The sequence below is a fragment of the Schistocerca piceifrons genome, chromosome 4, assembly GCF_021461385.2.
Source record: "Schistocerca piceifrons isolate TAMUIC-IGC-003096 chromosome 4, iqSchPice1.1, whole genome shotgun sequence".
NCBI lineage: Eukaryota > Metazoa > Arthropoda > Insecta > Orthoptera > Acrididae > Schistocerca > Schistocerca piceifrons.
Genome location: NC_060141.1, coordinates 179,209,679 through 179,237,005, shown reverse-complemented (window position 1 = coordinate 179,237,005; position 27,327 = coordinate 179,209,679).

Below are 27,327 nucleotides of genomic sequence, written 5' to 3'. Positions count from 1 at the left end.
TGTCCTCCGTAATGCTACCTGGGTTTCGTTACAGTTTTAAGCTCCTTATAAACGGAATGTTCCCAAATGTTTTGGTATCGTGGTCCACTTACCGAATTTTTCAATTTTCTGTAGACCTCCGGCCTTTCGTGTATAGAACTTTTAGAAATTCACCAACTCAAATGTGTTTCCGACGGGTAAAACAGTAATACTCACTTTGGTAGGTCTAACTGTAGATTTTTTCAATTTTCTGTAGACCTCCTGCCTTTCGTGTATAGAATTTTTAAAAATTCACCGACTTCAAATGTGTTTCCGTCGGGTAAGACAGTGTTACTCATTTTGTTAGGTTTAACTGTAGAAGTGAAGAGGGAAAAAATCGTTAAAAATGTAAGTTTTATACATTTATTATTTTAAGAGACGCATAGTACAAATTCAAATTTAGTAAACCTAATTTAAAAAATTGAGAGGCCAGACAAACGTGTGGTTCCTGAAGAGGGGCAGCAGCCTTTTCAGTAGTTGCAGGGGCAACAGTCTGAATGATTGACTGATCTGGCCTTGTAACACTAACCAAAATAGCCTTGCTGTTCTGGTACTGCGAACGACTGAAAGCAAGGGGGAAACTACAGCCGTAATTTTTCCCGAGGGCATGCAGCTTTACTGTATGATTAAATGATGATGGCGTCCTCTTGGGTAAAATATTCCGGAGGTAAAATAGTCCCCCATTCGAATCACCGGGCGGGGACTACTCAAGGGGACGTCATTATCAGGAGAAATAAAACTGCCGTCTCTACGGATCGGAAGTGTGGAATGTCAGATCCCTTAATCGGGCAGGTAGGTTGGAAAATTTAAAAAGGGAAATGGATAGGTTAAAGTTAGATATAGTGGGAGTTAGTGAAGTTCGGTGGAAGGAGGAACACGACTTTTGGTCAGGTGAATACAGGGTTATAAATACAAAATCAAATAAGGGTAATGCAGGTTTAGGTTTAATAATGAATAAAAAAAATAGGAGTACGGGTAAGCTACTACAAACAGCATAGTGAACGCATTATTGTGGCCAAGATAGATACGAAGCCCACGCCTACTTCAGTAGTACAAGTTCATATGCCAACTAGATCTGCAGATGACGAAGAAATTGATCAAATGTATGATGAGATAAAAGAAATTATTAAGGTAGTGAAGGGAGACGAAAATTTAATAGTCACGGGTGACTGGAATTCGTCAGTAGGAAAAGCGAGAGAAGGAAACACAGTAGGTGGATATGGATTGGGGCTAAGAAATGAAAGAGGAAGCCGCCTGGTGGAGTTTTTCGCAGATCATAACTTAATCATAGCTAACATTTGGTTCAAGAATCATGAAAGAAGGTTGTGTACATGGAAGAACCCTGGAGATACTTAAAGGTATCAGATAGATTATATAATGGTAAGACAGAGATTTAGGAACCAGGTATTAAATTGTAAGACATTTCCAGGGGCAGAAGTGGACTCTGGCCACAATCTGTTAGTTATGAACTGTAGATTAAAACTGAAGAAACTGCAAAAAGGTGAGAATTTATGGAGATGGGACCTGGATAAACTGAAAGAACCAGAGGTTGTACAGAGTTTCAGGGAGAGCTTAAGGGAACAATTGACAGTAATGGGGGAAAGAAATCCAGTAGAAGAAGAATGGGTAGCTTTGAGGGATGAAATAGTGAAGGCAGCAGAGGATCAAATCGGTAAAAAGACGAGGGCTAGTAGAGACCCTTGGATAACAGAAGAAATATTGAAATTAAATGATGAAAGGAGAAAATATAAAAATGCAGTAAATGAAGCAGGCATAAAACATTACAAACGTCTCGAAAATGAGATTGACAGGAATTGCAAAATGGCTAAGCAGGAATGGCTAGAGGACAAATGTAAGGATGTAGAGGCTTATCTCACTAGGGGTAAGATAGATACTGCTTACAGGAAAGTTAAAGAGACCTTTGGAGAAAGGAGAACCACTTGCATGAATATCAAGAGCTTTGATGGAAACCCAGTACAAGGCAAAGAAAGGAAAGCAGAAAGGTGGAAGGAGTTTATAGAGGGTCTATACAAGGGCGACGTACTTGTGGACAATATTATGGAAATGGAAGAGGATGTAGATGAAGATGAAATGGGAGATATGATACTGCGTGAAGAGTTTGACACAGCACTGAAAGACCTGAGTCGAAACAAGGCCCCAGGAGTAGACAACATTCCATTACAACTACTGACAGCATTGGGAGAGCCAGTGCAGACAAAACTCTACCATCTGGTGAGCAAGATGTATGAGACAGGTGAAATACCCTCAGACTTCAATAAGAATATAATAATTCCAATTCCAAAGAAAGCAGGTGTTGACAGATGTGAAAATTACCGAACTATCAGTTTAATAACTCACAGCTGCAAAATACTAACACGAATTCTTTACAGACGAATGGGAAAACTGATAGAAACCAACCTCGGGGAAGATCAGTTTGGATTCCATGGAAATGTTGGAACACGTGAGGCAATACTGACCCTACGACTTATATTAGAAAAAGACTAGGGAAAGGCAAACCTACGTTTCTAGCATTTGTAGACTTAGAGAAAGCTATTGACAATGTTGATTCGAATACTCTCTTTCAAATTCTGAAGGTGGCAGGGGTAAAATACAGGGAGCGAAAGGCTATTTACAATTTGTACAGAAACCAGATTGCAGTTATAAGAGTCGAGGGGTATGAAAGGGAAGCAGTGGTTTGGAAGGGAGTGAGACAGGGTTGTATCCTATCCCCGATGTTATTCAATCTGTATATTGGGCAAGCAAACAAAAGAAAAGTTCGGAGTAGGTATTTACATCCACGTAGAAGAAATAAAAACTTTTAGGTTCGCCGATGACATTGTAATTCTGTCAGAGACAGCAAAGGTCTTGGAAGAGCAGCTGAACGGAATGGACAGTGTCTTGAAAGGAGGGTACAAGATGAACATCAACAAAACCAAAACGGGGATAATGGAAAGTAGTCGAATTAAGTCGGGTGATGCTGAGGGAATTAGATTAGGAAATGAGACACTTAAAGTAGTAAAGGAATTTTGCTATTTGGGGAGCAAAATAACTGACGATGGTCGAAGTAGAGAGGATATAAAGTGTAGACTGGCAATGGCAAGGAAAGCGTTTCTGAAGAAGAAAAATTTGTTAACATCGAGAATAGATTTAAATGTCAGGAAGTCGTTTCTGAAAGTATTTGTATGGAGTGTAGCTATGTATGGAAGTGAAACGTGGACGATAAATAGTTTAGACAAGAAGAGAATAGAAGCTTTCGAAATGTGGTGCTACAGAAGAATGCTGAAGATTAGATGGGTAGATCACATAAGTAATGAGGAGGTATTGAATAGAATTGGGGAGAAGAGGAGCTTATGGCACAACTTGACTAGAAGAAGGGATCGGTTGGTAGGACATGCTCTGAGACATCAAGGGATCACTAATTTAGTATTGGAGGGCAGCGTGGAGGGTAAAAATCGTAGAGGGAGACCAAGAGATGAATACACTAAGCAGATTCAGAAGGATGTAGGCTGCAGTAGGTACTGTGAGGTGAAGAAGCTTGCACAGGATAGAGTAGCATGGAGAGCTGCATCAAACCAGTCTCAGGACTGAAGACCACAACAACAACAATATGAAAAAACTTTTAATGGGAGGGACTAGCCTGATCCTTCATTAGCAAATTTTAAAGAAGGCTAGCAACCGTACTGCAACCCCTTTCCATAATGTGTAAAGATGGGAAAACTACCAAAACTTTCTCATGATAGTCCATATAAGTGACAGGTATGTCTCTCTGAAGCATGAAATGCTGATATCCCTTTCTAAAGTGTACCGAAAGTTCTTCGTTAGTTCTTATTCCGATCACTTAGTTTTTCAATAGAGCATCCGTTCGTTCAGCATCATTGAATGGATTGATAATCTACTCCGGTATTTACATAGTCAGAGCATCCTAGAACCTAGTTCCTAATTCTGTGGTTGTTGTTGTTGTTGTGGTCTTCAGTCCTGAGACTGGTTTGATGCAGCTCTCCATGCTACTCTACCCTGTGCAAGCTTCTTCATCTCCCAGTACCTACTGCTACCTACATCCTTCTGAATCTGCTTATTGTATTCATCTCTTGGTCTCCCTCTACGATTTTTACCCTCCACGCTGCCCTCCAATACTAAATTGGTGATCCCTTGATGCCTCAGAACATGTCCTACCAACCGATCCCTTCTTCTGGTCAAGTTGTGCCACAAACTTCTCTTCTCCCCAATCCTATTCAATACTTCCTCATTAGTTATGTGATCTACCCATCTAATCTTCAGCATTCTTCTGTAGCACCACATTTCGAAAGCCTCTATTCTCTTCTTGTCCAAACTATTTATCGTCCATGTTTCACTCCCATACATGGCTACACTCCATACGAATACTTTCAGAAATGACTTCCTGCCACTTAAATCAATACTGGATGTTAACAAATTTCTCTTCTTCAGAAACGCTTTCCTTGCCATTGCCAGCCTACATTTTATATCCTCTCTACTTCGACCATCATCAGTTATTTTGCTCCCCAAATAGCAAAACTCCTTTACTACTTTAAGTGTCTCATTTCCTAATCTAATTCCCTCAGCATCACCCGACTTAATTAGACTACATTCCATTATCCTTGTTTTGCTTTTGTTGATGTTCATCTTATATCCTCCTTTCAAGACACTGTCCATTCCATTCACCTGCTCTTCCAAGTCCTTTGCCGTCTCTGACAGAATTACAATGTCATCGGCGAACCTCAAAGTTTTTATTTCTTCTCCATGAATTTTAATACCTACTCCGAATTTTTCTTTTGTTTCCATTACTGCTTGCTCAATATACAGATTGAACAACATCGGGGAGAGGCTACAACCCTGTCTTACTCCCTTCCCAACCACTGCTTCCCTTTCATGTCCCTCGACTCTTATAACTGCCATCTGGTTTCTGTACAAATTGTAAATAGCTTTTCGCTCCCTGTATTTTACCCCTGCCACCTTTAGAATTTGAAAGAGAGTATTCCAGTCAACATTGTCAAAAGCTTTCTCCAAGTCTACAAATGCTAGAAACGTAGGTTTGCCTTTCCTTAATCTTTCTTCTAAGATAAGTCGTAAGGTCAGTATTGCCTCACGTGATCCCGTGTTTCTACGGAATCCAAACTGATCTTCCCCGAGGTTGGCTTCTACTAGTTTTTCCATTCGTCTGTAAAGAATTCGTGTTAGTATTTTGCAGCTGTGACTTATTAAGCTGATAGTTCGGTAATTTTCACATCTGTCAACACCTGCTTTCTTTGGGATTGGAATTATTATATTCTTCTTGAAGTCTGAGGGTATTTCGCCTGTTTCATACATCTTGCTCACCAGATGGTAGAGTTTTGTCAGGACTGGCTCTCCCACGGCCGTCAGTAGTTCCAATGGAATATTGTCTACTCCGGGGGCCTTGTTTCGACTCAGGTCTTTCAGTGCTCTGTCAAACTCTTCACGCAGTATCATACCTCCCATTTCATCTTCATCTACATCCTCTTCCATTTCCATAATATTGTCCTCAAGTACATCGCCCTTGTATAGACCCTCTATATACTCCTTCCACCTTTCTGCTTTCCCTTCTTTGCTTAGAACTGGGTTTCCATCTGAGCTCTTGATATTCATACAAGTCGTTCTCTTATCTCCAAAGGTCTCTTTAATTTTCCTGTAGGCGGTATCTATCTTACCCCTAGTGAGATAGGCCTCTACATCCTTACATTTGTCCTCTAGCCATCCCTGCTTAGCCATTTTGCACTTCCTGTCGATCTCATTTTTGAGACGTTTGTATTCCTTTTTGCCTGTTTCACTTACTGCATTTTTATATTTTCCCCTTTCATCAATTAAATTCAATATTTCTTCTGTTACCCAAGGATTTCTACTAGCCCTCGTCTTTTTACCTACTTGATCCTCTGCTGCCTTCACTACTTCATCCCTCAAAGCTACCCATTCTTCTTCTACTGTATTTATTTCCCCCATTCCTGTCAATTGCTCCCTGATGCTCTCCCTGAATCTCTGTACAACCTCAGGTTCTTTTAGTTTATCCAGGTCCCATCTCCTTAAATTCCCACCTTTTTGCAGTTTCTTCAGTTTTAATCTACAGGTCATAACCAATAGATTGTGGTCAGAGTCCACATCTGCCCCTGGAAATGTCTTACAATTTAAAACCTGGTTCCTAAATCCCTGTCTTACCATTATATAATCTATCTGATACCTTTTAGTATCTCCAGGGTTCTTCCATGTATACAACCTTCTTTCATGATTCTTAAACCAAGTGTTAGTTATGATTATGTTGTGCTCTGTGCAAAATTCGACCAGGCGGCTTCCTCTTTCATTTCTGTCCCCCAATCCATATTCACCTACTATGTTTCCTTCTCTCCCTTTTCCTACACTCGAATTCCAGTCACCCATGACTATTAAATTTTCGTCTCCCTTCACAATCTGAATAATTTCTTTTATTTCATCATACATTTCTTCAATTTCTTCGTCATCTGCAGAGCTAGTTGGCATATAAACTTGTATTACTGTAGTAGGCGTGGGCTTCGTATCTATCTTGGCCACAATAATGCGTTCACTAAGCTGTTTGTAGTAGCTTACCCGCATTCCTATTTTCCTATTCATTATTAAACCTACTCCTGCATTACCCCTATTTGATTTTGTGTTTATAACCCTGTAGTCACCTGACCAGAAGTCTTGTTCCTCCTTCCACCGAACTTCACTAATTCCCACTATATCTAACTTCAACCTATCCATTTCCCATTTTAAATTTTCTAACCTACCTGCCCGATTAAGGGATCTGACATTCCACGCTCCGATCCGTAGAACGCCAGTTTTCTTTCTCCTGATAATGACATCCTCTTGAGTAGTCCCCGCCCGGAGATCCGAATGGGGGACTATTTTACCTCCGGAGTATTTTACCCAAGAGGACGCCATCATCATGTAATCATACAGTAAAGCTGCATGCCCTCGGGAAAAATTACGGCTGTAGTTTCCCCTTGCTTTCAGCCGTTCGCAGTACCAGCACAGCAAGGCCGTTTTGGTTATTGTTACAAGGCCAGATCAGTCAATCATCCAGACTGTTGCCCTTGCAACTACTGAAAAGGCTGCTGCCCCTCTTCAGGAACCACACGTTTGTCTGGCCTCTCAACAGATACCCCTCCGTTGTGGTTGCACCTACGGTACGGCTATCTGTATCGCTGAGGCACGCAAGCCTCCCCACCAACGGCAAGGTCCATGGTTCATGGGGGTAAGGACACTCAAATGTTGAACACAGGTTCATTTCTGGCAGTCTCTGCCAAATTGAGAAAATCAGATAATTCACGTCGCCCAAGACTTTACTTCATTTTTTCAACTGTGGAGAGAAAATTTGATATGATGGACTTTGTTTTTTATCAGATTTAGTCCTCCATCTTGTAATTGTGAACTAACCTCATTAAATCAGCTATACAAACCTGTTAAATAAGAAATGTGCGGTTTCCACTTGATAAAATTTTCTTTTAAAGATGGATCTTTAGTATACAAAAACTGTAAAACAGTCTCACATAGTGAGAAATTCATTCACTTTCACTCGTGCGCAACGTAACTACAGACTGTTCACAAAGAGATGAACGGGGGCTTCCTAGTTATTGATCCGAAGAAAACGATAAAAACTGGTCAACTTTGCCAACCTAATATTTTATGTTTGGCGGCTGCCAATCTTAGCGAAGTAGCAAGTTGCCATGCGTATGTATCATTGTGAAGTGGCTGTTAGGCTGAGGCGCAAATTAATACATCTGTTGATAATCTATCCACTACTCGTATAAGGGCAAGGGCTAGTACATTAAGAATTCTTCACTGAAAGATAATAACGGCGCTGAATATTGGTATCGCCTAACCGATGAGACGATCACTAACATACACAGGGGAAAGCTTCACCTGTATGAATACCTTGAAATTTTGGTTACTCTGTGCCTAAAATGGATCCACTCTCGTAAACCCCCATTTACCTTCGATGAATCTCCAACTGTTTTTACACTGACATGGACCCCTTGCAGGTTTATGTCAACCCTTGGTGGTCGATCTAGACCACTTTGGGACACACTCCATAGAAATTAGAATCGGCCACGAAAAGCGTCCGGGGCTTTAGGCGTTGTATAGCCTATAGATCCTTGGGATACTCCTGGGACTATTTATTCATCTGCCCATTTGGTTTGCATTAAGGGCAACTTGTTGAATGCTGTCTGCAAAGAAGTCATGAGTCCAGTAACAACAGTGATGCAGTGGTTGGTAATCTCCTAGTTTGCTCACTAAACGTCGTAAACGAATGGAATGCTTTCTGCAAGTCAAGGAACACTACGTGGACTACGTTGTCTGCGGCGCCCTGGATCTCGTGGACGAGATGAGCGAGCTGTGTTTCACACGATGACTATTTTCGAAATCCATGTTGATTATTGTATAGAATATTTTCTTTCACATAATGCTGAGCATAAAACATTTTCCATAATTCTACGACATTTTGCTGTCAGAAATATATGCCTATAATTTTTTGCATCTGTCGGACGATCCTCCTTGAAAATGGGAATGATGTGTTTGGTTTCGATGCAGCAGACCTCTCTCCCTATTACTGCGCTGGAAGACACATTGTTGTACGCAAGTTATATTGGAGCTGCAGGTTAGCTAAATATATTGATCCCACAAATTGTGACTAATAAGTAAGGGCCTTTAAATCTCTCTGTCCAAGAATTTTTCTGCGAGGCAGCCGTGTTCGATTCGAGAAACATTTGGTAAGAATCATCATCAAAAAATCATCACATGTCATTCTGTTCTTTGCTGAGTGTCGTGACCCCATGATTCAAGCGACCCCATCGTGGACGGTTACCTGTTTCTCTTAGAGCCTACTGAAGAGACAGTCCAGGGATCTTCTTAGTCCAGAGAGCTTGATTTGATCCATCCAACTGCTCGATGAGTGTTTCAACAAATCGTATTTTTGTGGTGTTCGTTATTGCTCTTGTGAGTTACTTCATAGCCACTCGCACTAGCATGTTCTGTCTTCTCATCTTGCATTCACAGTTCCTATGTCGCAGATGGTTGACCCAAGGTAGATGAAAGAATTCAAGACTGCCAGTTTCTATAATCAACTTGTTTGCTGAACCTGCTCTCCTCGATCAATTATCATAGTCTGTACGTGCTGAGGTATAGGTCCAGTCCATATAAGTGACTAATGTTCTTCACTCTTGTTAGTCGCTCAGCAATTCAGTTTCCATTCTGCTTAAAAGGACGGCGTCAACAGGAAATCGGAGGTTGTTAACAGTTCTAGCGACACCTATCCATAGTCTAGCTCTCAAGGACATTTCCAGTGACATGATCTTCAAATATCTTGTACTGTTAGGGGGATAGATGAAAGCCCCTGATACCTTTTGAATCACTGAAGAAATGAGATGTACCACCAATTGTCGGCACTGACGTAGGATCAGTGCTATAGAGTGTAGTGGGACACCGAACTCTGTAAGCACCTGCCACAACTTTACCGAGTGTATGGCTTTCCTATGGTCAAGGAAGAAGATAAAGACAGAAAGCCAGAACTCTCGCGATTTCTCGATTATTTACCGTACGTTGAGAATTTGATCACGAGTTCAAAATGGTTCAGATGGCTCTGAGCACTATGAGACTTAACTTCTGAGGTCATCAGTCCCCTAGCACTTAGAACTACTTAAACCTAACTAACCTTAGGACATCACACACATCCATGCCAGAGGGATTCGAACCCGTCACCGTAGCGGTCGCGCGGTTCCATACTGGAACGCTTAGAACCAATCGGCCACCCCGGCTGGCTGAAGAGTTCCTTTTCCTTCATCAAAACCTGCTCGTTTTGTGGATATGTGAGGTTGAATGTATGACTTCGAACACTGGTTCAAGATGTTAAGCAAACTTTTGCTTGTGTGGAATATAAGAGCCATAGGTCGGTGCTGTAGCAGTACCATGTTGACCCTCTGTTGTGCAGGGGAATGAAGAGAAAATTTGGTCACTTCCGAGTTTCCCATAGTCTTGTACACATTCAGTGCAGCACATCACCACCTTCCTGCCCCATATTTTTGATTATCTCGCCAGATACATTGTCTACACCGGGAGATCTATAGTTCTTGAGCTGCTGAATTGCGTTCTTTATTTCGCTGCTTATGACAGTAGGTTCCGATTTAACTTGCTGAACTTCTTGATTTTCTGTACCGTTGATAATTCCAGAATACAACTTTGCACAGTAATGTTTACAAGACGAGACTGCGTCTTCCTTGTCTAAGATACGATGTCATTCTCATCGTTTACCACTGCTGTATGGGGATTAAATTCACCAGCGATGGTGTTGAGCTCACATACCTGACGGTGATCACATACTTAGCTGTGATTATGGAATTATTCTATCTCATCACAGCTACCGTTAATGAAGTGAGACCTGTCCTTCATGCATCTCTGTTGTATTTTTCTACACAGGTTCTTATAAGTATCTTTATCCTGGGACCAGTACACCGTTCTAAAGTTCAACGTTCCACATTAAACCGTATGTACATATTGACATATCATCTATACTGCCTTGCTCTGGACGTGTAACTCAACTCGTTTTCAATCACTACTAGCTACATAATCCCTCAGCCATATGACACCCATTGAGCCGATTCCACTCGTGCGCTTCTGGCGCGCGTCCCACTTGAACGTCACCTGTCGGACAGCCAGCCACTGGAGGAGCAGTGCGGTATCATTCATCACGCCGTCCTCAATATGCGGCCGGTCACGTAGACGCATAATCGACTGTCAGGCCGTCGCCGGCGTGAGCTGAGTAACGGGTCGCTTGCGCCGCATGTCCGGGCCGCGTGACAAGCAATATGCGGCCGGCCTGTTTGCTGGTGTGGAGGTGTGGCACGGGGCTTGGAGATGGAGGGCCCGGAACCGCCTCGCCAGATATACGTTCCCGACGTGCGTCATGCGCGACAGCTCGCTCAAGCATCTTGCTACTCACCAGGCCAAGTTTTAGCGACGACTGTAACTGCAGCTATAAGCTTTGCCTTCCGTTTTAATCAATAACTGTTGGTAATTATTAAACTCTACCTTCCATCCGAACAGGCCGGGAAGGCATAACGGCACCGCCGACCATGGCGTCATCCTCAATTGACAGTCGTCACTGGATGCGAATGTGGTGGGCATGTGGTTAGCATAACGCTTTCCATGCCATTGTCAGTTTTCATACACCGTTTGCGAACAGTGCTTGGAAGATGCAGACGGTCACCCATCCAAGTGTTATCCAAGCTCGACAGCACTTTCACTTGGTTGGTCTGGCAGGAACCGGTGTTATCACTGAGGTAAGGCCATCCTCGCTGTTTCTAGCTATTAAATCAGAAAATCAAGAAGAAACTTTTCTTCGGCGTATAGCCAGCAACACCAACGTCATGCCACTTGCTCACCATAGGCTTTTAATGGAAACACTAAGAACAGAGCGGTAGTCACTACCACACCTAAAAAATAAAGTTACGAGATTTTCTTTGTATTTGCTTTATAGGTACATGATTGTAGCCGTTCTACACGTTCCAGTCCCACACCAAAGTTTCCTATCATGTTCTTAGATGAGCCAAAACGAAATGGCGCACTCAATTGTTAAAGCGGAGTACCACACTGTAATTCATTTCCGGCATCAGCTCCCGATTAGTCTAATAATCCATAGCTGTGTCGTCTGCTACGATATCGACTCAGTGAATCTCAGGCACATGATGATGACCCTTACTGAAAAACAAAAGCTGCAGCCCCCATTTATGTTACCGTTTTAAAATGGATTAGGTTGGTGCGTAAGTTCTTACCGTTTCTGTTTTGTGTTTTCGTATTAGAGTCGGTATGGGTTTATTTATCGATTGTCATTTTTTATTTGTAGTTCAGCCTTGCTGTTATAGTTCATATATTTTCATGTTGTCATTTTGAGATAGCGAGTCGAGCTGTGGACGCTATAAAATGGAGTGCCAAGGGGAGAAATCGTAACATTCCGGCATCTTCTTCCGTTTGAGTTCAATAGAGGGCTGATAGCAGCCAGTGAAATTTTCGCCGTGTATGTGGAAAATGTCACTCGACAGAGCACGGCAAGAATACGGTTTTCTCGTTTTAAGGAGGATCGTTTGACGTTAGTGACTCTCCACAAATGTAATGAACTGTGAACATTCCACCATCGTCGGACATTTGCAAGCAGTAGGGAAAGTTCAAAAATCGGTTGTATGTGTACCCAATGCTCTAAGCCAAAGCCGCAAAAATCAGCGTGTGGCCCAATGTGCATCTCTGCTTCCTCACCATCAATTGTTGGTGACGAGAAGTGCTGGCCTTCCTCTAACATATCGAAAAGGAAGGGATGGTTAAGCCCAAGTAACGCAGCAACTCCCCCTACAAATACCTCCGCTCAGCTACAAAAGGTAATGTTATGCATCTGGTGAACAGCGACGGTGTGGTGTTCTACGAATTGATTCCCCGAGGTGAAACCATCTCTGCTGACATTTATTGTCAACAACTGAGATGTCTTGCAGAGGTAATCCGAGAACAAAGAACAAGAAGACTGTGTGAGGAGATGCTGCCTCACGTTAACGCCCGCCCGCATTCCACTAGACACACAAAAAGCACTATACAGGAGTTGGTTTGGGAAATCATTCCGCACCCATCTTATTCACCTCATCTTGCGCCCCACGATTTTCAGCTTTTCCGTTCTCCATCGAACAACTTTCAAGGAACTTCCTTTTCGGATGAAAATACGCTCCGAACATCGCTCGGGTTTTCTTCGCCTCAAAACTACCTGATTTATACAGTCTCGGAACGGAAAGTAGCGCCAGCGTTGGCACACTGTTGACAATAGTGAACAAGAATAAATTATTGATGACTAAAGTCTCTGTTATGTGTATCTGTTGTATATAAAGAACTTATGGGAAAATGCTACGAACTTTTGCACCAACGTAATGTTAAAGTGTTCAAGACTGTAAGAAATAACAAAAGTCACATAGTAAAATGTATACGTTCAGACGATATATGGCCTTCCTTGATTGACTCGTAGTCTCAATGTGTTTTTACGTGAATGTGATTATGGGATTTTAAGTTGATTCTCTGTTTCTTGGATAGGAGCAATTGCGTGGCCCATATACCACGAGTGCACCAAGTAAATATATCGCCAGCGCGGGCTCTCCTAATTAGTAGAATAGATGATTCTATACAGAATGAATCCCAATTTCCATAATGGCTTTACACAATTTCACAATTTACTGGTTTTAGTATGAAAGCTTTGGCATCAACATAAGTCACTCTTGGGTCAATCTCTTGTTTTCGTGTGGTTCGTTAGTGGCGAAGAAATGACTATTCCTCATTGTTACATTTTTGCCGGATTATTCTCTTCTTTGCTACATTATTTTTTTTTTTTTTTTTCAAAATCGGTGATGGATATCATAAATTAAAGTAGCAGTTGTAAAAGTACTGACTGTTCAAAGCTAAATACTTTCCCTGTTTTTGACATCACATGTCACGATATTAGTTACAGTAGTTTTCTGACGAAACAGCGTATTCTGCCTATTCAGTTTTCATTTCAGCCAACACGCAATTCTACCTGTCTGTCAACAGCCACAGCCGTGCACATCAGTGATGTTCCGTTCCGTTTTCTTAATGAATAAAGTGTCTTTTTTGGATAAATAATTTATTTTTTATATGTAGAGTTCATTTCAGTTGCGAGAGAGAGTAGTGTAATTTGTTATTTTTTGTTGTTTGCATATATGCACTATATAGCTCCATTTGGAGATTAGATGTTCTTCCAGTGGTGCTTTTGTCTTAACATATTCCAGGTTAGGTTAATTAGGCAATGTGCGTTACAAAGCGAAAGATGAGTCGTTGACAAGTTTACTAACAAGAGACGTTAGTGTGTGCGGCCACAATGCTAAACCAAGGACTACCTGAAGAGTTAACCTGAACAATGAAATGGGAGCTTGTGGTGGTACAGAGCATCTGAAATGTGGAACCGTTAACCAAGAAATGCGCAAAACCTCTCTGGTTGCCGCACAAGTACATGAGACCGCCAGGTAGGCACTTCTGGCTCAGGAAGTGAACCATTGCAAAAACTAAGTCCACAATGATCCAGTTGCTGGAACAATAGCGCCCGAGACGAGGCCCGCAACGCCAGTTTCGTTTGAGATGAATGTTTTCCAAGCTCTTATGAAGCAACTGTTTCAAGCTTTGAAAGCCAACTTTAGACAAGAATTCAAACAGCAGAAAGCATATTTTACACAAAAATTCGATGTTCAAGATACGAAGTTAGACCTGATCGTCGCAGAGAGTGGGAATACAGCAAATGTAATACGGAAGGCGCTAGCGGATTTGATATCAGATTTGCAATCAGTTAACCTTTGACGAGAATAAATCGTTTAAAGGATCAAAGCCATTAGCAGTTACCAAGCAGTATTAGCCATGCAGTCCCAAAAGTGAGTAAGCTCATTGTAGCAATGAGAGCTGATGATGTATCGAACAAGCTGGCATGAATGCAGAAGTTGTTGAAGAAGATAAATAAAGAACGAACCAAACTGGTGCAAGGTATTTATCAACGCTTTGCCTGTCTTGAGGAAACATGGCAACAGCACAATGAAGAAGTCAGGAAGATCGCCGACAAAGTAGAAGTTTTAACAACCGCACTTCGACAGTTATTGCTATGATATGAGGCGTATTCTTGTACTACGGCAAGTGGAAGATAGGGAGAGGCAGGGACATTTAGGTGGGTATCATATTCCCTTTCCTCGAAAGTTTCTCTGCTTCATACCTCCTGTGTTACCACCGATGACGTGCCACTGATATCATTTGCACTATTATTGTAGTACATGCGGCGTGCCTATTTGCTTCCAACGCCCTGAGTGGAATGCATAAGATCTAATTAACGTCTACTAACCTTCGCTCTTCTATAACTGTTCTCCCCTGCGCAGAAAACGACACGTCGGTCGAGAATTCGTTATCTTGAGGCTGTGATAAACTCTTAGAGAGGAACTGATATTGTATAATTAATTACATTTTCAATTAGTTTGTTTGTGTTGTATGCCACTCGCTTTTTTTGACAGAATACGAGGAACTGCACAACTACATTCCACTTTATGAATCATACCTTTACAGAAATAAATTAAACAATGAACTTCGTATTTAGTAATTACTATCAAATTGTTCTCAATTACATATCCAAACAACCAGAGATTGCTAATTAAGTTCTTAACCGATACAGACTAAGGCAGACAACGTGTCTGTCTTCAAAAACTGCCTATCTAGCTCTGATCTCACAGCCGAATCACTTCGCCAGCCACCTAAGTTAGACGCTGTCCGAAGATCTCTGAAGTGTTTCAGCTGCCTTTACTTTTATTAATTGTTTGTTATATTGTTGGTAATTAACCCTTTTGAATTAATGGAATAGTAGCCTGCTACTGAGAAATGATTATATATTATAATATAGGCAGGTAAATTCACTGTTTAGTTTTTCCAGCAGTAAAAGCGGAAGTTTATCGTTTTGGCGAGCTTCTTCCAGACACAACAGCCAATAACGGAGGAGGACCACCATTTAGGCTGTTTTTCTTACGGTACCCATACTGAACAGACCATCTGTCATCGCTACCTTGCACCACATTACGTCATCGACTCTGTGCTGCCTTCTCAGAAGCTGTAAGAAGGGCTTCTTGTACCCGAATATGATGGCTGCAAAGCCTATATTACACATACCAGTTCTGAAATTACCAAAAATTGGGATGCTTTGCAGGCAACAATCAGTTTCGGATATAAGGAATTTTTCTGAATTTTTTCACTTATCATCTGTCAAAGGTCATATCATTCAACAATACTTGTATTTCGTTATTTTTTTAGTATTTGAATCTGATTGTATTATTTCATTCTCAAATTATAAATTTACACTCCTGGAAATGGAGAAAAGAACACATTGACACCGGTGTGTCAGACCCACCATACTTGCTCCGGACACTGCGAGAGGGCTGTACAAGCAATGATCACACGCACGGCACAGCGGACACACCAGGAACCGCGGTGTTGGCCGTCGAATGGCGCTAGCTGCGCAGCATTTGTGCACCGCCGCCGTCAGTGTCAGCCAGTTTGCCGTGGCATACGGAGCTCCATCGCAGTCTTTAACACTGGTAGCATGCCGCGACAGCGTGGACGTGAACCGTATGTGCAGTTGACGGACTTTGAGCGAGGGCGTATAGTGGGCATGCAGGAGGCCGGGTGGACATATCGCCGAATTGCTCAACACGTGGGGCGTGAGGTCTCCACAGTACATCGATGTTGTCGCCAGTGGTCGGCGGAAGGTGCACGTGCCCGTCGACCTGGGACCGGACCGCAGCGACGCACGGATGCACGCCAAGACCGTAGGATCCTGCGCAGTGCCGTAGGGGACCGCACCGCCACTTCCCAGCAAATTAGGGACACTGTTGCTCCTGGGGTATCGGCGACGACCATTCGCTACCGTCTCCATGAAGCTGGGCTACGGTCCCGCACACCGTTAGGCCGTCTTCCGCTCACGCCCCAACATCGTGCAGCCCGCCTCCAGTGGTGTCGCGACAGGCGTGAATGGAGGCACGAATGGAGACGTGTCGTCTTCAGCGATGAGAGTCGCTTCTGCCTTGGTGCCAATGATGGTGGTATGCGTGTTTGGCGCCGTGCAGGTGAGCGCCACAATCAGGACTGCATACGACCGAGGCACACAGGGCCAACACCCGGCATCATGGTGTGGGGAGCGATCTCCTACACTGGCCGTACACCACTGGTGATCGTCGAGGGGACACTGAATAGTGCACGGTACATCCAAACCGTCATCGAACCCATCGTTCTACCATTCCTAGACCGGCAAGGGAACTTGCTGTTCCAACAGGACAATGCACGTCCGCATGTATCCCGTGCCACCCAACGTGCTCTAGAAGGTGTAAGTCAACTACCCTGGCCAGCAAGATCTCCGGATCTGTCCCCCATTGAGCATGTTTGGGACTGGATGAAGCGTCGTCTCACGCGGTCTGCACGTCCAGCACGAACGCTGGTCCAACTGAGGCGCCAGGTGGAAATGGCATGGCAAGCCGTTCCACAGGACTACATCCAGCATCTCTACGGTCGTCTCCATGGGAGAATAGCAGCCTGCATTGCTGCGAAAGGTGGATATACACTGTACTAGTGCCGACATTGTGCATGCTCTGTTGCCTGTGTCTATGTGCCTGTGGTTCTGTCAGTGTGATCATGTGATGTATCTGACCCCAGGAATGTGTCAATAAAGTTTCCCCTTCCTGGGACAATGAATTCACGGTGTTCTTATTTCAATTTCCAGGAGTGTATTTTGGGTCGTAGTCTTAATTACTTTGTTATTATGGAACAGTAATTGTTACCCCTCAATAAAATTCGTCTACAACCTTATATCGCAAAATCATTAATATTTAGTTACACTTTCTACACCAGTCACATTATTCGTATAATGACTGTGTATTTTCTACTGACTTTCATATACGAGCGTTATGTGACTTCGTAATACGTAGAGGCTAATTGTCTCATTCTTTTTTTTACGAAAATATACCTTTATTCTAGCTTCCTTTCATATTCGAAATCAGTTTGTCTCATTATGCTCTACCCTTCATATTATGCCGACTTCTATTTAAACCTCATGAACTACGTTTGTCTTTCATGATATTTCCATGTCAATGTTATGTCTTATTTCGACAATACGTCTATTCCATATAGTTCATTAATAGATGGCGGTAATTTCTTTATCCCTATATAATGGCCAACTTATACGTCACCTTTTGCCTTTCCTCCCTTACTCTTCGCAAATAAATGGCTGACTTTTCTCTGGCCTAATCTATAACACTGTATTCATCTCCTCGTAAATAATTTGCCGATTTTTCTGTAGCCGAATGACCATAACTCTTCATTTACCACGAGCCTCTTTGGCAAGACTACTTCTACCCTATCAGTGTATCATAACTTCATGATTGTGGAAACCACTTCGCCGTTTCAAATCATACTAAAGAGTAACGAAATGTCTATTTTGACACAGTCTGTACATAATCCCAAGACAATATTTGGTTATTTCCATTAATTTTCCCACCAGAATTTCTCCTATTGTACATTGTGATATTCGCTTAAATGATTAAGCGTCGTCTTCTTCTCCTGCAGCCTTCAGCCTAATAATGCGTTATTTCATCTGATTTTTTTTTTTTTTTTTTTTTTTTGCATAATAGCTTCCGTCTTGCTTTCCTATACTCAGAATATGTTCATAGATAAAGATCTGTTTACTGCTGTTGTAAATATTTAAAGATTGTTCCACTACGTATTTTATAATGTGCTCTTTGTTATCAGCATTAATATGATTCTGGTGTCTTGTAACTATATACTGTGTCCTCTTGCCGGTGTATCTCTAATCCTACACTTCGTATATTCAGGGCTGTTTACATGTATTCCGTTGAATGTCTGTGTTTCACCGGTGCTATGCAGATGTTTATTCTGCTGGGTTACTTTGTTTCTGCCATTGTTTTTTTTCCTTGTTTTCCCATTCAGTGTAAGGATATTGTCTCACGTTAACCTTGATAATGAGGGTTGTTGAAGAGAACGGATGTAGTTCTGAACGAAAGGAAGAGAAGAACTAATATCAGAAAAAGAAAATTAAGTACGCTGTTGGTTAACTCGGGCACACGGTAGTCGTCAGTTGCCTGGAAGTACAAAGAACGTTACTGGCCCCTAAGATTAGTATTGATAATATTTTTTTATGTCACTGATTGACATTTCATCTAATAATCATTGTGCAGGTGATTCCTTGGTAGAATGAGGTACTTCATTAAAAACTTTCTCAAATTCAACCACACAATCTATCGCCGTATGATGCTTTTTAGAACTGAACCAATAGCTTTGTCTGCCATAGACCTATGCAGTATACATGCCACAAAGCGGCTGTCAATCTGTGTTTACTGATATCTTGACGCCATTGAACTTCGGTACGGGATCTTCTAATGTCTTACTCATATCTATTTGTGGTATTTCCACCTTCAATACTTTTGTCCACAAATATATCACGTCTCTCACTGTATTGTGTGCTGCAAGACAAGTATTGATTCAAAAATGCTTCCACGAATTCTTTATATCTTTTGCATGTGTTACCGACCCTTGTTACCAACGGTATTGCATCTCCTTCTAATCTACTGGACAGAAATTTGATTTTTTGTTGTTTAGTCATGTTTTCAAGAATAATTCCATGAAATTGTGTAATGAAGGCTACTGGGAGTATAGTTTCATTACCGGCTAAATGAAAGAATTTATATGCAGTATCGTAACTTGCTACGTCACTCACAATAACAGTACTATTCTTTCTCTCTTATTCAGACCAAATTTCGACTTTTGTCTTGCGATAAGGAAGTACGTTTTGCTCTGTTACTCTCAACTTACTGCGAATCGCACTTCTTTTGATTTTACAAGAGGATTCCGCATTTGAAACATTACGACTATGTATTACTCCGTTGTGTCTTATGTTCATCATTGCATGCTTTGATAGCTTTACTTTGCTCTTCTCTTTCATTACTAATTTCATTGACAATTCTTTCTATTACCCCATTTTAATCCTGAAAATTCTTATTTAACTTTTTCATTTTATGGTCAACCTTTTGAATTATTTCTGACTTACAAACTTCTCATTTTTTATCCCATTCTTTTGTTACATTATCAATTTCCTTCCAACATCTCTCAGTTTTAGCTGCAAGATTTGTAATCTCTTGTTCCAAAACGTTGAATTTTGCGATAAGGTATTACTACAGTAAATTCTTTTAACTCCTTATCTATTTTCGCTATTTTGTTATGCGAATATTTATTTTCTATTGTGTTTTTCTTAATATCTTCTTATTTACTCTTTGTGCCTCATTGCTTTCTTTTGTTCCTGCAAAATTAGTTTTAGCATATACCGATCGTCATCCTGCGTTGGCATAGTGTCAGCTGATGCTGCACCCGGACTTAATGTGCGTAATTCATCTGTTAGCTCATTAGTAATGTCGACGTCAGAGTAATTTTCTCTGGGATCGTGATTCCAATCATTCACCTCATTTTGACTAGGTACTACACATTCTGAGATAACTTTATCATTGCTTGCCACTAAGTTTACCTTTTCATTGTCTCCATTATTATTTAACTCCACATAACCGACAATGACAATGTTGAGTGTTTATGGAAAAAGTTCAAGGCAATGGTAAAGTGCGTTTTAGACAGGTTCGTGCCGAGTAAAACTCAATAACAAAGTTGGGAAACTACTGCGAAAGCAAAGAGAGCTTCACTCCAAGTTTAAACGCAGTCAAAACCTGCCAGACACACAGAAGCTAAACGATGTCAAAGTTAGCGTAAGGAGGGCTATGCGTGAAGCGTTCAGTGAATTCGAAAGTAAAATTCTATGTACCGACTTGACAGAAAACCCTAGGAAGTTCTGGTCTTACGTTAAATCAGTAAGTGGCTCGAAACAGCCTATCCAGACACTCCATGATGATGGTGGCATTGAAACAGGGGATGACACGCGTAAAGCTGAAATACTAAACACCTTTTTCCAAAGCTGTTTCACAGAGGAAGACCGCACTGCAGTTCCTTCTCTAAATCCTCGCACAAACGAAAAAATGGCTGACATCGAAATAAGTGTCCAAGGAATAGAAAAGCAACTGGAATCACTCAACAGAGGAAAGTCCACTGGACCTGACGGGATACCAATTCGACTCTACACAGAGTACGCGAAAGAACTTGCCCCCCTTCTAACAGCCGTGTACTGCAAGTCTCTAGAGGAACGAAAGTTTCCAAATGAGTGGAAAAGAGCACAGGTAGTCCCAGTCTTCAAGAAGGATCGTCGATCAGATGCGGAAAACTATAGACCTATATCTCTGACGTCGATCTGTTGTAGAATTTTGGAACATGTTTTTTCCTCGAGTATCATTCGTTTTTGGAAACCAAGAATCTACTCTGTAGGAATCAACATGGATTCCGGAAACAGCGATCGTGTGAGACCCAAGTCGCTTTATTTGTTCATGAGACCCAGAAAATATTAGATACAGGCTCCCAGGTAGATGCTATTAGCAAACAGAACACAGCATGTTGTTATCAATGGAGAGACGTCTACAGACGTTAAAGTAACCTCTGGCGTGCCATAGGGGAGTGTTATGAGACCATTGCTTTTCACAACATATATAAATGACCTAGTAGATAGTGTCGGAAGTTCCATGCGGCTTTTCGCGGATGATGCTGTAGTATACAGAGAAGTTGCAGCATTAGAAAATTGTAGCGAAATGCAGGAAGATCTGCAGTGGATAGGAACTTGGTGCAGGGAGTGGCAACTGAGCCTTAACATAGACAAATGTAATGTATTGCGAATACATAGAAAGAAGGCTCCTTTGTTGTACGATTACGTGATAGCGGAACAAACACTGGTAGCAGTTACTTCTGTAAAATATCTGGGAGTATGCGTGCGGAACGATTTGAAGTGGAATGATCATATGAAATTAGTTGATGGTAAGGTGGGTACACGGTTGAGATTCATTGGGAGAGGTCTTAGAAAATGTTGTCCATCAACAAAGGAGGTGGCTTGAAGAACGCTCGTTCGACCTATACTTGAGTATTGCTCATCGGTGTGGGATCCGTACCAGATCGGGTTGACGGAGGGGATAGAGAAGATCCAAAGAAGAGCGGCGCGTTTCGTCACAGGGTTATTTGGTAACCGTGATAGCGTTACAGAGATGTTTAGCAAACTCAAGTGGCAGACTCTGCAAGAGAGGCGCTCTGCATCGCGGTGTAGCTTGCTGTCCAGGTTTCGAGAGGGTGCGTTTCTGGATGAGGTATCGAATATATTGCTTCCCCCTACTTATACGTCCCGAGGAGATCACTAACGTAAAATTAGAGAGATTCGAGGGCGCACGGAAGCTTTCAGACAGTCGTTCTTCTCGCAAACCATACGCGACTTGAACAGAAAAGGGAGGTAATGACAGTGGCACGTAAAGTGCCCTCCTCCACACACCGTTGGGTGGCTTGCGGAGTATAAATGTAAAATGTAAAATCATTCACTTCAGAATTCTCAGCGAGATCATTATTTACTGAATTTACTATATCGGATTCATCACCAAAGTTTTAATCTATGTTTCCACTTCGATTATTGACTAAATTTGACGTATCATTAAACCCATCTGTGACTTCACTACCATTTATCTGTACCTGACCCATCGGATCGTCATTACTGTTGTGAGGCTAAACTCCTTCTCTACTTCTGGGACCGTATCTCATTTCCTTTTCTCCAGACATTGTAGTTGCTGTGTCGTCCTAACAAGACACAGCCAGAGAAAAAGTACCACACGTGCAAAGACGCTAGCTTGTGCCAGTGCCATAGCTGCTCGCTATTTACACGAGTTCCACCAGCGCCAAGGGCGGCGTTCAGGATGAAGATATCGACTTCGCCTCGGCCAGTTGCCAGCCGAGTAGAATCCGCTAATGACCGGACGACAACGGACAGTAGACTTTTCGGAAGATAGAAGGGCAGCTCTCGCCCGTTTGGTTATAGATCATCGCCCAGGGCTGGCTTAAGTAGGGAACGTCATTTAGTGAACTATTAGGAGTGAACAGACAGTTTCTGTAAACTGCATTTGCTATGTACTGTGAAGTTTACATACAATTATTTGCGATTAGCCATTGAGGGCCTTTTTTGTAATACGTTACAAGCAGCGTTGCAGACTTCATTGTTCAACAAGTCATAGAGATAAGTAAGCCTTTTAACTCATTTCTGTGACTTTGTTACTTAGTTGTCGGAGTGTTGTAGACCCTTTGTTCTCCTATCCTGAGGCATAGCTGTGTAATAGTGGCAGGGAGAAATCGGCTTAGCGGTGTACTGCACCAGAAGTACTGTCACTGAATGCCGTAGCTGTGGGCTGCAGCGCTGGCGGCAACCTCGCTGCTGCAGTGTGCTGAAGATGACACTTTAAACGCGCCCTGTACCGCTACCTACGCCGGTCGCTGCTTGCTGCCGCCGCACCATTTGTATTTGGCTGCCTCACGGTGCTCTGCACGCTCGGCCGTATCATAGGATTACGAATCTTGACGTGATGATTTATAACTTAATCCCGTAGAACGCTCACACAACGTTAACTTTTATTCTAGTAGCACATCAGCACTTCCTATTCCTGAGATAAATCGATACTTCTTTCATGGTAAAGGAAAACATGAATTTGCGGCATCAATTATTATAGGTCAGCTGAAGTTCAAACACAGTTCAAACAAAGTTCCAAGGCTAAGTTTCACAATTCTTATACAGTTCTCTTGTCATTTGTAATTCACACGAATCACAGTTCTTACACCATTCCCCGGTCGGTTACAGTTCACACTTCTCGCGAATAAAATCTAGCCTCATAATTTCAAGGCACTTTGTCTTCAAAAATTTCGCCGAAGGGTTGCTATGTACGGCAGGTGGAAGAGAGAGAGAGTAGGAAAGGGGGGGGGGGGGGGGATCGTTAGTGAGAGGTATTTACGTGTGTATGATAGACCCGTTCCTCGAAACCTTGTCACCTTCATACCTCCTCTGTGTAACCAGCACATAGTCCTGAGGGAGGCCACTTGCAACAGTGGCCGAAAAGTAGGACAGTCTTATATACTGACAACGCGATCAACAGCCCAAAAGAATTTTTGTTACAAGTGAATTCACTATTTAGTTTTTTTAGTGCGGTACCTCACACCACATTACATCGTCCTCCCTCTACTGCCTTGTCAACTGTTCTGAGAAAAGCTTCTCGTACCTGAATATGATGGCTGCAAAGCCAGAAATATTACAATATCCTATTGATATTAACAAGTATAGAGGATTCCCATCACTACTCTGCTCAAAGAAAAACCAATTTCCAGTAAATCGTGGGAATCATGAGGCACTGTGTCAGCTATAGTGCACTGCTGATCGCAATAGTGACCCGTGAAATAGCTCAAAGAAGTAAACTGCGAGGCTGACACTGAAGGCAAGCGAAGATGCACAGAGGCAGAAGAATTATGAGACTTCAAAGAGAGGTTATGTCATATAGAAAATATAGCAGCCGATCCACAAGTGGAAGAATGTAAATCCAAGTATAATAACGATAACGAAAGCAAGAGACATCTTGTGCCCACAGAAAAGTATTCATTGTTTCCTGACTCCATGGCAGCCAACACTCTAAGATATGCATTGACCAGTACGATGATGTAATTACCAATCTCATGGTCGCCACATCAAAGATGAGCTTCGTGTGTGAGTACATAAGGAAGATGTGCTTAGTACTATCAATTCCAGTCTTAGTTTCCTGTACCTATTCTTTTACGATCTATGTTTACTTTTAGTGTGCTTGCCCTGAGAGGTTCTTCAAAGCAGCTCCCATCTCAGAGAGAGATTGAACGTGCCTTTGAAGATAGTAAAATGAAATAATTACAGTGTGTGAACTATGATAAATTGTGTGATGGAAAGGAATAGTTTGTAAGTAGGCTGTTTATGTTTTCTCTATGTAAGTAGGCTGTTTTCTATGTAAGTAGGCTGTTTATGTTTTCTCTATGTAAGTAGGCTGTTTATGTTTTCTCTATGTAAGTAGGCTGTTTATGTTTTCTTATTGGCAACGTTACGTAGCGCTCAATATGAAAATCACTGGCTGTGCTGTGTGCAGTCTGTGGCTGCTTTGCATTGTTGTAATACTCGCCATTGTAGTGTTAGGCAGCTGGCTGTGAACAGCGCGTAGCGTTGCGCAGTTGGAGGTGAGCCGCCAGCAGTGGTGGATGTGGGGAGAGAGATGGCGGAGGTTTGTAATTTGTCATGAACTGATATATATATTATGACTTGTGATGATATCAAGGTAAATACATTGTTCGTTCTCTATTAATATCTTTCATTTGCTAACTATCCCTATCAGTAGTTAGTGCCTTCCATAGTTTGAATCTTTTATTTAGCTGGCAGTAGTGGCGCTCGCTGTATTGCAGTAGCTTGAGCAGCGAAGATTTTTGTGAGGTAAGTGATTTGTGAAAGGTATAGTTTAATGTTAGTCAGGGCCATTCTTTTGTAGGGAATTTTGAAAGTCAGATTGCGTTGCGCTAAAAATATTGTATGTCAGGTTAAGCACAGTCTTGTAAGAATTGTTAAAAGGGGACGTTACATATGTCGACCCTTAGCCTAGGATACCTCACTGGAATCTTCTGATTTTTCTTGTAGTTTGTGTATTTAGTGTAGCTTTTGTTTATTGCTAGCGCGTAATTGTAGAGAGAATCTCCTTTGTAGTTGTAGCCTTTCATTGTTGTACAGTAAAACAGTTGTGGCATGCATATAGATTTGCACCAAGTATTTCGCAGCTGTAATTAACTAGATATTATTTTCAGTGTTATGTTAATGTGTTCTCTTATTTTTGCTCTTCAAATTGTGTTTTTCTGTGTTGTCGTGTGAAATACTGTGACAATAATGGCGTGTGAAAAACGTAATACTAGGCTCCAAAGTAAACTGAGAAATGACAGTGAAAATGAGAGCAGTGTGTTAGCGCCACCGAGTAATGAATTAACTGATGTTCAAAGTAGTAATTTGGTAATTGTGCATAGGGAAATGGAGCGGGCGGCAAACAATGGCGTGGACAGTGAAACAATTAGTGAAGAGGGAAGCATTATCGATCGATCGGTCGGCAACAGCTCGCCTCAGGAATCCGAAATGACAGGACACAATTTCGCAAATACTGTAGATTCAGGTTTTGGGTCATCACCGTTTTCTCAAATAAGTCAAGACACATTTTCTGCTTGTCAAAATGTGAATGTTGTCGGTGCAAATGCACTGCCGAAGAGCGTAGAGAAACAGATTCCAGACACTAATACATTATTATTGCAATTAATGCAACAAATGGAACAAAATCAGAGACAAACACAGCAACAGTTAGACACAGTGGAACAAAATCTCAAAAAGTTAGACACAGTGGAACAAAATCTCAAAAAGTTAGACACAATGGAACAAAATCTTCAAAAGTTAGACACCACACTTGAACAAACACGTGAAGATTTAACTAGTGAGTTACATAACATTGAATCGAAATGTCAAAAAGTCTGTAATGACGTAAAATCACAAATTTGTGAGCATTTCCAACCTATTTTTTCGCGGCATGAAAATGCATTACAGAATCACGAAGCAGCCATAAAAGAACTGCAAACCATTGTTCATGAAAATCATGAGACCTTGTGGGCTAAAATTGACTCAGCTGCATCTACTGATTCGGTTACGCAACTTGCAAAAACTCAGGAAAACTTAAAGGACACAGTAGATTCGATTTCAACACAAATGGACACTCTGAAACTTGGTTCAGAAAAACATACAGAGGAAATGATTTCACTATCGGATAAAGTAGCCGAACTTTCAGATCAGTTCACTAACTTATCTACAAAGGTAGATGATGATCTGAATGACACAACACCTGTAGCCTTCACTGACACAGAAGAGTATGAACAAATTAGAAAATTCAAACAAAATCAAAATCAAATCAATACACAGTACAAAAGAGAAATCCGGGAAGTGCAAGATCAGTTGGCACAAGTAGTACAAGAATTACGTATTTCAGAGGACACTCGCGCCCCAATACGGGAAGAGGGACATACAAATACAGAACAGACACAAAATAACAACACAGGGCACTTCGGAAATTGTGAAAGAAGTTGGCAAGGTACGCCGAATTTTGAGATGGAACCGCCGAAACGACGTAACTATGACCGAGATGCTACTCGCCGACACGATGATTTTGACTATAAGCTGTTCATTACTACACGTAAATTCAAAACGTTTAAGAATTCTGCCAACGACATTCATCCACAAGCATGGCTCCATCAATTCTCTCATTGTTTTCCTCCCAACTGGTCGTTGGAACACAGATTAGAATTTATGTGTGGCTACTTAGAGAATGAACCAGCTGTAAGAATGCGATCGGTAATTCACGATTACCACAGTGAAGGAGAGTTTTACCATGCCTTCCTCTCAGCGTATTGGTCTCAAGCCACACAAGACCGTGTAAAACATAGCATCATAATGAGGAAACGTTTCGAACAATCTGAATTTTCCAGTCTTATGAAATATTTTGAAGACATGTTGCATAAGAATCAGTATCTTTCAAACCCATACAGCCCCTCAGAACTCATCCGCATTTGCTTAATCAAACTGCCTGAACATTTACGACATATTATTTTGGCAGGACGTTGCAAAGACGACATTGAAGCATTTCAGGGACTCTTACAAGAATTAGAAATTGACACTGACAATCGCGGAACGCGAAATCAGGAACACAGCAATTACAGGTC